Here is a 12,315-nt window from a genome sequence, read left to right as displayed (position 1 = left end):
CATTAATAAGTCATTATATTCACAATGCTTTTGTAATGAAGCCTCTTTATATATTAAGAATCTCCACAATGAAGTGAAGTGAATCTCCATGATAAATAATTTTGTTAAATGTATTTTTAAGTGTATAATTATTTAACTTTAATATTGTTACAATTAATAATAATAATAATAATAATAATAATGATATTAATTTTTATGATTTGTTTTATTGAAAATACTATATATATCATAATTTAAATATTTTTATTATAATCAACATTTATGAGCGAATTAACTCATATCACTAAATTAATCAAATACTTATCAAAATATTAAAAAATTAATACTTAATAAAAATTTATGTAAAAATTATAAAAAAAATTATTATTTTATTACCATTAATAATTTCAATAGCAAAATATCCTACCTTATATTTAATATTTTTAAATAAATAATATTTTTTATACAATTGTTTTTTTATATGAAATTATTATACCTATAATTCTAGTTTGAATTATTGATGAATAGTCATGGCTTTTAAAACAAGAAAGGAAAGATATACTATTGATATGATGTAGAATTCAATCATGATTAAGTATTTTAATTTATAATACTTTTCCTAATTTACACTAATTTAAATTTTAAAAAATTGAAATTTAATATAATAATTTATTTTTTTCAAGTGTTTATTTTAGAAAATTAATGCACTATCAAATGAGGTGATTCACTTGTTCAAACTAATTGAACGGTTGAACAATCAGAGTCCGAGTCATCTAGCTTTTATTAGTTTTATCTATAATGTAATTTTATTTACAAATAAAATCACTTTTTTTAGTGATAATTTTCGAATATTATAAATATTTGAAATACATCGAATAGTAATACCAGTTTTCTTCATCCAACTACTTACTTTCACATTGTTTAAAGATACAATATTCGGACATCTTTTTGTTTGTTATTTTTTTTTCTTTTCACATTGCTAAAGATACAAGATTCGGGCAACTTTTTGTTTTGTATATTGAACCAGATGATAACTGAACCAGATGACAAGTATAATGATGGGAATACTTTTTCAAAGTGTTTTCGATGTGATTATAATAATAGTTCATGTTGGAGTCATCGATATTTCACTTAGTGGAATAATTATTTTATTTTGTATGGCCGCTGTAAAAATGCTTGTCGTGGGAAGGTGTTAGTTTGTAGAGTTAAACGAATACGATATATGAAGAATATGGTTTTGCTGCTTCAAAATGCCCTGGAACGATAAAGAAAGCTTTAATATGCTTTTCGTATATTGTCAAAAGAGCTAATGCCCAGGATGAAGTGGCTTTGGCTTCCATCAAGAATCAAGAATCAAGCGTGTGTGTCGAATCCACGGTCCACATGAACAACCAGTTCCGAGTGAAGGGGTCTATTTTTCTTTATTATGATAGCTTCTAATTTTTTGGTATCTATCTATATATTATTCTTAATTTTTATTTTATAAATATGTGTGTTTGATAGACTATAATTTTAATAAAGTAACTTTACATTATTGAAGACGTTTGATGTTACATCATTAAACAAAAATTATTGATTTTGTTATATTTAAAATATGGAAATATTTATAATTTATTTATTTATGAAAAATAATTACAAAAACTTAATATTTATGAAAATTAATTTTATTAGATAATAATAATTATCATAATTTATAACAAAAGTCATTTGGTAGCGATGTTAATGTTGACGTATGGCTTCGGCCTTTTAGTCATGACAGAGGCAGTTATAAGTCAGCAACAAAAATTAGTACAAAGCCCTTTAACCTTAAACTGAACTTAGCAAAAATTTCAAAAATTTTCATATTTTTGTTAGAAGGCAAAACTAATGTCACTGTATGTCGCGAAGGCAGTGACATAATATTTAAACTAATATAATTACAAATTATTTTCATTTACTATTTTAGTATTTATTTATTTATTTAAAGTAAAACTTTAACATGGAACATTTATCTTAGCGTAATTTATTATGATTAGAATATTTAAATAATTATAAGTTTTATTTGTAAATTGAATTTTTTCAATTTTAACCAATGAAATTATATTATAAAATTAAATATATAATTTTTTGGATTTAAACATCACAAAGATTTACGGGTTTTTCCTTTTTCCCCTTTCTCTTATTAATATTCGTCCACCATGTAGAACTATCTATTACAACCAAGGATAATGTCAATTTTTCATTTTTTTTGAGAAAGTGACATAGTCACTGGTTTGGATGACTTCAATACATCTTGCTCACCAATTGATTGGTCTGATTCATGCTTATGAATTTTCCCACAAATTACAGAGAAAGTTATAACAAAAGTTATCTCTTTTTTCATTGCCGAAGGATTTTCCTTCGTTGAGGATTATGTTGGTACTATTGGGGTTCCTTTGTTGAGGATTATGTTGGTACTATTTGGGGCTGACTTGGATCCTAATATTTTGAGTTGTACGTTGATGCCTTTTGCTACTAGGTGCCTCTCTTCACTTGACCTATAGAATTCTTACACATATTGTTTCCTTTGGGTCTCACTAGCCACAGTTGTTTATTTTCGTCTCCTGAGTGCCAAAAACCCCTTTTGGAAAGGGAAATCCATGCTAAAGGTGCCCAAGTCGTTGAACTGTTCTACATCTAAATGCAATATTTTCATACTCCATCGGTTGGTAATACTCCTTATCTCCCCACTTGAGGACAATTTTATCTAGCAAACCTTAACTGAGGTCCAGTTACACACATATGCAGATGAAATTTACAAAGCCTCTTAACAATGTTTCACTATATACTTTGATAAAGTGACCTATGGTGTCACCAATGTCCTCTAGGATCTTTGGCTAGATCTATTCAAAGGGGAAAGTTTGGGAGCCTATGTTATGCAACCAAATCACAATTAGATAGCTCAATGACTTAGAAATTATCCTCTTCGAGGGGGAAACCTCCTTTACATTACATAAATGAAAAAAATTTGGATGATACAAATGAAAATACCTCCATTGTATATAAAGGGGTCTAAGGGATCACAATATAATCATAGCCTACATAAAAATAAGAATGTAATGGCACAACAATAACAATAGTGGGCTTCTATGGGGTACAAGAATAACAATATGGGGGCTACATGGGCACAACAATAACAATAAGGGGGGTACACTAGTATTATAGGTACTTATCATGCCCCTCTCCTTTAAAAAAGTGTTTTCCTCAACGCTTGAGTAGTTTTGGATGCTTTTGTATACATTTCTCATCCTCCTATGTGGAATCTTCAACAGGTAAGTTCTTCCACTTAATGAGATACTTTGAAATTGATCAATTCCGTAGTTGTCAGGTTCTTATTTCCATGACTGCTTTAGGCTCAAATATGATTTTTCCTACTTCTTCAAGTTATGGCAACCCTATTTGAACTGGAAGCTTGTCGGCTATGACCTTGTTTAAGCATGAAACGTGGAAAACTGGGTGCACGTGGGAAGATGCAGGCAACTCCAATTTGTATGTCATAGTACCAATCTTTTGCAACACCTTGTAAGTACCATAGTAATTGGGCAATAATTTATTATCTTTCTTAGGTTGCTTGAGAGACATTTGTTTGTATGGTTGTAGCTGTAAAAATAGCCAGTCACCTACATCAAAACTTCTTTGACTTCGATGTTGATCTTCCTATTGTTTCATTAGATTATGCGCCAAAGTTTAGGTTATCCTTTAAGAGTTGGAGAATTTGTTGTCGATGGTCGATGTCATCTTCCACTGCTTGAACTTTAGAATTCTCTCTTAAAAATGATGTGATGGATGATGGATGATATTCATAAAGTTCCATAAAAGGGGTCATTTTTCTGTAGTATGGAAGGAAGTATTATATCACCATTGAACTAGAGGTGACTAGTAGACCCATTGTGTTTGTTTTTGAGATACAAAAAAATGAAGGTATCCTTCCTAACATTTGTTCACTATCTCAGTTTGGCCATCAGATTGAGGATGATAAGATGAGCTATGAGCTAAATGGGTACAAAGACAAGAAAATAACTCCATCCAAAAATTTCCAGTAAAAATGGGATCTTTGTCACTTGCTATAGTATTTGGATTTCCATGAATCTTTTGTATTGTCTCCATAAATGAAATAGCAGTTGTGTTGGCCTTAAAAGGATGAGATAATGAACAAAAGTGTGAATACTTGGTAAGTCCATCAAATACCACCATGATGACACTCCTTCCTTCAGACTTGGGTAAATCTGTGATAAAATCCATTGATACCTCTTCCCAACATTGACTTGGAATGGCTAAAGGTTGTAGCAAACATGGGGTCTTAACTGTCTCAACTTTATTTTGTTACAAAAGCAAACATTCTTCCACAAATTTTTGGATATCAGATTTAAGGCCATCCCAAAAAAAAATCCTTCTTGACCCTATGGTAAGCTTTTAAAAATCCCAAGTGTCCTACTAAAGAAGAGGTGTGCAATTCCAAAATAATACTTTGTTTGAGTTGGGAATTCTTACAAAGATATAAGCAATATTTGTACCACAATGAATCATTTTTCCAGCTAAATGTATCAGATATAATTGGATCTTGCCGCAACTTTGAATGAGTGACAACACCACTTCACTATTCTTCCATTCATCCCTTGCTTCGGTTTTCCACTCAAGATGGATAATAGAAATGGAACAAAACAATGTTTCCACATCCTCATCCTTTCTTGAGAGTGCATCTACAACAACATTTTGCTTCCCTTTTTTGTAGATGATTTCAAATTCATAACCCAACGTCTTTGTCACCCATTTGTGTTGCTCTTCTTAACATAATATTTATTCCAAAAAGTATTGAAAACTATCATGATCTGTGTTTACCTTGAAGTGTCTTCCCATTAAATGAGGTCAACATTGCTTTAGTGCATGTAGTATTGCCAACCTTTCCTTCTCGTAAATAGGTTTATGTAAATACATTCCTCTAATTGATGAACTTTCAAAATAAATGGGTCTTCCTTCTTTCATTAAATCAACACCAATTCCAGTTCCTGAAGAATCACATTCCACAATAAAAGTTTTTGTGAAGTTTGGTGTAGCTAAGACCAATGCTTGGCACAATGCCTCTTTAAGATGTTCAAAGGCCTTTATTTCTTCTGTAGTCTAAGAAAAGGCATCTTTCTTCAGTAATAATGTTAGAGGTTCCTCTATACCTGAGAAATCCTTAAAGATGCTTTATGGTTTTGGGGATTTTCCATTCCGTAATGGTTGTAATTTTGTTAGGGACTACCTTGACACCCTCATGAGATACAATATGACCCAAACTGTAACATCCCTCGTGAAAATTCCATGTAATAAAAGTTAAAAATAATAACTACAGTCGATGGGACACTTACTCCAAGCTTAATGTTGGGAAGGACATCCTGGTACAGGTGTTCATTTGGTTGTTTATGGCTAAGTAAATTGGAAAAGGCAGTGGATAAGGCTTTGAAAAGACAAAATGGCACTTTTTGGCATAATTAATTATGAAAATAATGCAAATTAGGAGAAAAATGAGGTGAAAGGTCACAGGTTGCATGTGAGGAGGAAAATGATGGAAAATGAGGAAATTAGAGGCCTCATCCATAAAAGGAATTATGAGGATTAGTTGGTAACTCTTTTTCAGTTCAGTGTTTAATCTCTCTCACATTATTCTCTCTGTCTCATACACTTGGACACTTAGAGTTTTCTTGGAGCACTCTTGGAGGGTGTGGCATACTTGGATTCTTGGAGAAAGAGGGAAATGAAGAGCAGGAAAGCGTAAGAAGGCATCGAGATCAAAAATTACATCATATTTGTTGTAGGTACCAAGTTTCATGTATGATTTCTTCACTAGTTTTGGCATGTATGGCATATGCATGTGGATTGTTGGTTGTGATTTGTCAATGGCATGGAGGATTGCCTAGATTTTTAGTGGATTGCCTCGCCTTGCCATTTCCTGGATAACCATAGTGATTGTGGGTTCCTTTCATTGTTTTTGGTTTGTTGGTTCTCATCTTTCCTTAACTTCGGTTGAGTGACTAGTCCTGGAATCGCTGCTTGGACAAATTCTTTGAAAGACTTGTAACAACTTGGGTTGAGTTACTATTCCTAGAAGCCTTGGTTGGACAAACACCCTGGAAGCCCTTGGTGGGTTGAGTTACTAGTCCTGGAATCCCTGGTTGGAGAAACGATCTAGAAGCCCTATATAAGTTGTGGGTTGAGTTACAAGTCTTGGAAGCCTTGGTTGGAAAAATGCACTAGAAGCCCTGTAAGGCTTAGATCACAAATCCGATGATGGTTTTGTGATGTCTGACCATGAGGTGGAATAATTTTTTGATGGGTTGAGGTGGATGGCCTTTAGAAGCCCTAAAGGAGTTTTAATTGATGTGTTCTATGAGATCCCACATTCATGCTTGGAATATGGCATGGGAGTGAATGGATGAAGAGATATTTGGCTCAACCATTCTATGGTTGGGTGGAATCTGATAGTCCCATCTTCGACTGGTTCATTGCATTTATTAATGAGAAATTCATTCCCTTGATTTTCATGTGCAAATGTACTGATGTATATATTGATTTTGATGGTTGATATGTTCATAGTATTTATGTTCCTATTATGTTGGTTATATGTATATGTTGTGGCAACAACTATGTATGTCTCTCAAAATGTTTCTACTTGTTTATGAATGGATACTGTATCTATTTCCTAATAGATGATAAGGAAACAAATGAAATGAGGAAACAATGGTTCATGACGATTCTCAAATAAGTAAGAGACCATGCACTTAATTATGTTGTTTACACTTGTAGGTTACATGATCATGATATGTTTGACGAAACGAATGTCATGGCTAGTAGGGGTCTGGATATGGTCTTGTTTAGTTTATTTCTTCAGCATCATTATTTACCTATACTTTTACCAATTTTAAGTTATCATTCCATTCTGGGCAGTGTTCTGGGCTCTGGTCCTAAAAAGGTGGCTCAAATCCCGGTTCTCGCCAAACAAAGCGTTAGCCTAGATACTAACACATTTTTCTAAGGGCTCAAGAGTGTTATAACTCATGTGGGATGTGTCTAGGGAACATTACTCTGACCTAAGTTGGTCAAAACTTCAATAGGACCTAGGGGAAAGTTGTATAAAGTGATTGTTTGGTTCATGTGGGTCCTGAGGCTGGTGTTGGATGTATATCTGTTATGATTCCATCAATTCCACTTCCTTAAGTTCACATAGGAGGTGGAATCTCATAATATTAGCCTCTTGTCATATGTTTAACCTGGTTGGCTTACTTGGGTAGATGTGGGAGGAGGGTGTTATAGAGTGGTATCAAAGCATGGTTGTGCTCTCCTTGGGTTTTGCATTGGTCATTCATTCATGTCGGTTGAATTTGTGTTCCTTATGCATGTATTCCATGTGCTTGTTGCATTTGCATGGTGTTGATCATGGTTGTAGTGATGTTTCCATGTAAAGGTTGAAGGTGTTGTCATGGAGTAAGTCTTCATGTGTGTATGATTGATTATACATTTTTATGCCCATCAGTGTTCACATGTTATCAAGTGCATGTGATGTGGTTGTTGTTGTCATGCATGAGGTCATGGGTTGTGTAGTTGACATGGTCATGCATTGATGACTAGACTCTAGCTAGAATGATGCGTATATAGTTTTGTACTCATATGTGTTATATGTCTATATGTGTTTGTTATGAATTATGGTCTTGGTTATAGTTATGCATGAATAGTAGGTCAAAAATGCCTTATGAACTAATTGTATGCAGTAGTCATCATGGTGCTATTGGTTGTTATGATGCTAATGTGTTGGTTGAGATAGAGCAGGGGATGCAGATCATCATAATGAGGCTACAACATTAGACTTTGGGCTAAGAGCGAACCATCATACAAGTATTGTATGTGGGCATGCATGTATGTCAGTTAAGCATTGTTATATGCATTAGGTTTATATACATGTCTATTGACGTTATGGTTAAGTTCATGATAGATGTTATTTTTTTAGCGTAGTTATATGCACATGTGTCGAATAGTCATAAATGATAGTAACCTATAGTTGTATGCATTGATATTATTGTTTTATTTTAGATAACTTGATGATTAGGTTATATGTTGCTGATGAGAGTGATATATATCTTATTGTTGTTATATGATATTAACATGATAGTTAGGGTTATTTCATCGAGATATTGATGTTGTAATTTGGATTGGTCATTTTTGGTTGGAATTTGACAATTGTTTGTTGACTGAATCTTAATTTTATTGTTTATTCAAATTTACTGGTAATTCCAAACAATCTTTGCCAAATTTACTTGTAATGCCAAACAATCTTTTTCAAATTATAAAAAATAGAAAATCTAACCACACATAAATTTCAACATATATTAAGTAAGGTATTTAAAGTTTATTTAAAAAAAATTGAAAAGATTTTTTTTTGTTTAGTTAATCTATTCTTATACAAATTTTTACTATACAATGTTTTTTTTTTTTAATTATAATTTAGGAAACAATTAAAAAAAGGTTGCACTAAGAGATTTAATATAACCTTTTATAATATAATTTTATATAATCCATATCTTATTTTGCTAACATATTATAATATGTATGTAATATAATGAGACAAGTTTTTTCATTATTATCTTATATAACTATATAATTCTATTTCTTTGAAAAAATTTAAAAAAAAAATTTAAACACATATTAAATACATTTAATTATTTAAATTAATATATTATAGCTAAACACATATACATTATCCAAATTCCTATAATATTAATAACAACCAATTACATTTAAACTGGTATTTGTTTATTAGTGAATGAATTTTTTATTGAGCAATACACATCGAAATATTCATAATTATACAACACACCCTTTTATTGAATCCAACAAAATTTCCTCACTCAAGCAACCACACACACATAAGATTTGAAATTATCAATTAGCAGGAAACTTGGATTTAGTTATCCACGTGATTATGATTATGAGGTATATGGAGGTTAAATTAAAAAATATTGGGAAATTTGAATAAAAAAAATTGTTGTCTCTTTTAAGTTTGTGAGATTTTTCAACATAATTTTATATATTTATAAATTTTTTAATTATTTGAATTTATTAATATTTATTAAGATAGTGTTTGTTATTTAATAACATAATTTGTAATCATATAGTAATCAAATAAATAATAATTATAAATTAATATTTGGAGTGTTTTAAGAGTGTATCTAATTATCATTTATCTAAAGCTTTCTCAACTATTTGTATATAGTATAAAGCTATTATATTTATTGGAAAATAATATAAGAGAATATTTAATTAAATGGTGAATTTAGTAATAATGTATTCTGGACTATTTGTGCATAGTATAAAGTGATTATCTTTATTGGAAAATAATATAATAGAATGTTGGACTCTATCTTCGGCAAAAGATTTGAAGGTACTATATTAAATTTAAATAGAGGAGAATGATCTAACAATCACATGGGTATTAAATGAATTTTAGTTGGAAATGTATTTAATGTCAATTCAGACCTAAGGTATCAAAATTTTGTCACTGAATATTTACAACTAACATGAATTTATTAAATAATTGTTGAGAAATTAGTTTGTCTTTTAATATCTCCCAACTCAAATGACCATCAGTGATAGTGTAGTGAAAGTGAGATTTTTCAACATAATTTTATTTATATATATATATATATATATATATATATATATATATATAATTTGAATTTCTTAATATTTATTAAGATAGTATTTCTTATTTAATAACATAATTTTTAATCATATAGTAATCATAATAAATATGATTTAAATGTTCTTAACCATTAAGAAAATGTGTTTCTAAAACAATTAATTCTATATGTCTTCATTGTTTTAAAAAAATAATGATATATAAGTTGATATTAATCTTAAAACTGAATTATTATTTTTATTTTATGTATTTATAAATATTTTTAATGGGTTGTCTAAAACCTAGAAGTTTAGGGATTTTTGGTTGAAATTTGACAATTTTTTGTCGACTTAATCTTATTTTTTATTGTTTACTCAAATTTAATTGTAATTACAAACAATCTTTGCTAAATTTACTTGTAATTCCAAACAATCTTTACTCAAATTTACTTGTAATTTTTAATTTTTAATTTTCTTTTTGTTGATTCAAATTTATTTGTAATACCAACAAATCTTTGTCAAATTATAAAAAATAGAAAATCTAACAACAAATGAATTTAAACATATATTAAGTAAGGTATTTAAAGTTTATTTTAAAAAAAATGAAAATATTTTTTTTATTTAATTAATCTATTCTTATACATAATTTTATTATACAATGTTTTTTTAATTATAATTTAGGAAACAATTAAAAAAAGTTACACTAAGAAATTTAATATACCTTTTTATAATATAATTTTATAAAATCCATATCCTATTTTGTTAACATATTATAATATGTATCTAATATAATGAGAAGAGTTTTTTCATTATTATCTTATATAAATATATAATTATATTTCTTTGAAAAAAGTTAAAAAAAAAATTAAACAATTCTCAATAACATATTAAATACATTTAATTATTTAAATTAATACATTCCAGCTAAACACAAATGCATTATCCAAATTTCTATCATATTAATAACAACCAATTACATTTAAAACAGTATTTTTTTATTAGTGAATGAAGATTTTATTGAGCAATACACATCTAAATATTCATAATTACACAACACACTCCTTTATTGAATCCAACAAAATTTCCTCACTCAAGCAACCATACACACATAATATTTGACATTATCAATTAGCAAGAAACTTGGATTTAGTTATCCATGTGATTATGATTATGGGGTATATCGAGGTTAAATTAATAAATATTGAGATATTTGAATAAAAAAAATATGTAGTCTCTTTTAAGTTTGTGAGTTTTTTCAACATAATTTTATATATTTATAAGTTTTTTTAATTATTTGAATTTCTTAATATTTATCAAGATAGTGTTTCCTATTTAATAATATAATCTGTAATCATACAATAATCATAATAATTATAATTATAAATTAATATTTGGAGTGTTTTAAGAGTCTATCTAATTATTGTTTATCTAAAGCTTTCTCAATATTTGTATATAGTATAAAGCTATTATATTTATTGGAAAATAATATAAGAGAATATTAAATTAAATGGTGAATTTAGTAATAATGTATTCTAGACTATTTGTATATAGTATAAAGTGATTATAGTTATTGGAAAATAATATAATAGAATATTGGACTCTCTCTTTGGCAAAAGATATAAGGGTACTATATTAAATTTAAATGGAAGAGAATGATCTAAGAATCACATGGGCATTTAATGAATTTTAGTTGGAGAGATATTTAATGTCAGTTCAGACCTAAGGTATCAAAGTTTTGTCATTGACTGTTTATAAGTAACATGAATTTATTAAAAGCTTGTTGAGAAATTAGTTTTTCTTTTAATATCTCCCAACTCAAATGACCATTAGTAATAGTATAGTGAAAGTGAGAAACATCTTCTCTAAAGCTTGTGCCGTTTAACTTAATTATTCCATTTCACCCAATATGTTTTACCTCTTTGATTAAATTGTACCAATTAACCACTAAAAAATTTCAATACATAAAATTCATCCTCATTTTCTGCATATTTCAATATCTATATATAATTAACTCAACAAAATCTCGTTTTTAACATTAAACTCATAACCTTAATATTAAAATAATACATCATTACCATCTACTTACACATAAATATAAACAAATAAAAATTTCATATATTATTAATTAATTATTCACATATCATTCAAACAAAAACATATTGATCCTCTCTTTAAACATTATAATCATCCAAATAATTGAACATTTAGTTTATCAACCACAAAATATATTGTATTTTCCCACATCTCACAATTCAGAAAAAGAAATACAAAGAAGAGTATAAAGCAGAGGAACGAACGATACGTAGCCATATTTGCGCTTGGGGCAAGGACACAGCTAGGGTGGTAAAATCGAGGAGCGTCAATTGCTGGTTGAAAACTATTTCCATCCCCCCTTGTTGGCTTGGGCTACGCCTTGGCCTTCGACAATTTTTGAAGGGCTCGGCTTTGGCTCCGGCTCCAAATAATTCACATTTCCAAACTAGTAGCAAACTATACGTAATTCAAATTTCCAAACTGGTAGCAAACTATAAATATAGGAGACGAAATTTGCATGGGTGCGATTGTTGGTTAAGCTATAATATTGTCCTATATGGAATTTGTTGGCCTATGTTAAATTCGGGAAGATATTTCTTCGTGGATGTTCAGGGTTTATTCAGGCATCTGTTG

The 12,315-nt window shown here is 29.3% G+C and overlaps 1 non-coding gene across 1 annotated transcript; it reads left to right on the top strand.

Annotated features, from left to right (window-relative positions):
* Positions 1–11,956: 11,956 nt before the first annotated feature.
* On the top strand, positions 11,957–12,098 carry LOC149223703 (U4 spliceosomal RNA). Its single transcript, XR_016249863.1, has one exon. It is a non-coding gene; the product is annotated as a U4 spliceosomal RNA (small nuclear RNA).
* Positions 12,099–12,315: the final 217 nt, after the last annotated feature.

The sequence above is a fragment of the Pinus tabuliformis genome, chromosome Q (genome assembly GCF_031772625.1).
Source record: "Pinus tabuliformis cultivar Carrire ecotype Pingquan chromosome Q, CPIR1, whole genome shotgun sequence".
In the NCBI taxonomy this organism is placed as follows: domain Eukaryota; kingdom Viridiplantae; phylum Streptophyta; class Pinopsida; order Pinales; family Pinaceae; genus Pinus; species Pinus tabuliformis.
This window is presented reverse-complemented; position numbering and strand designations above follow the sequence as displayed.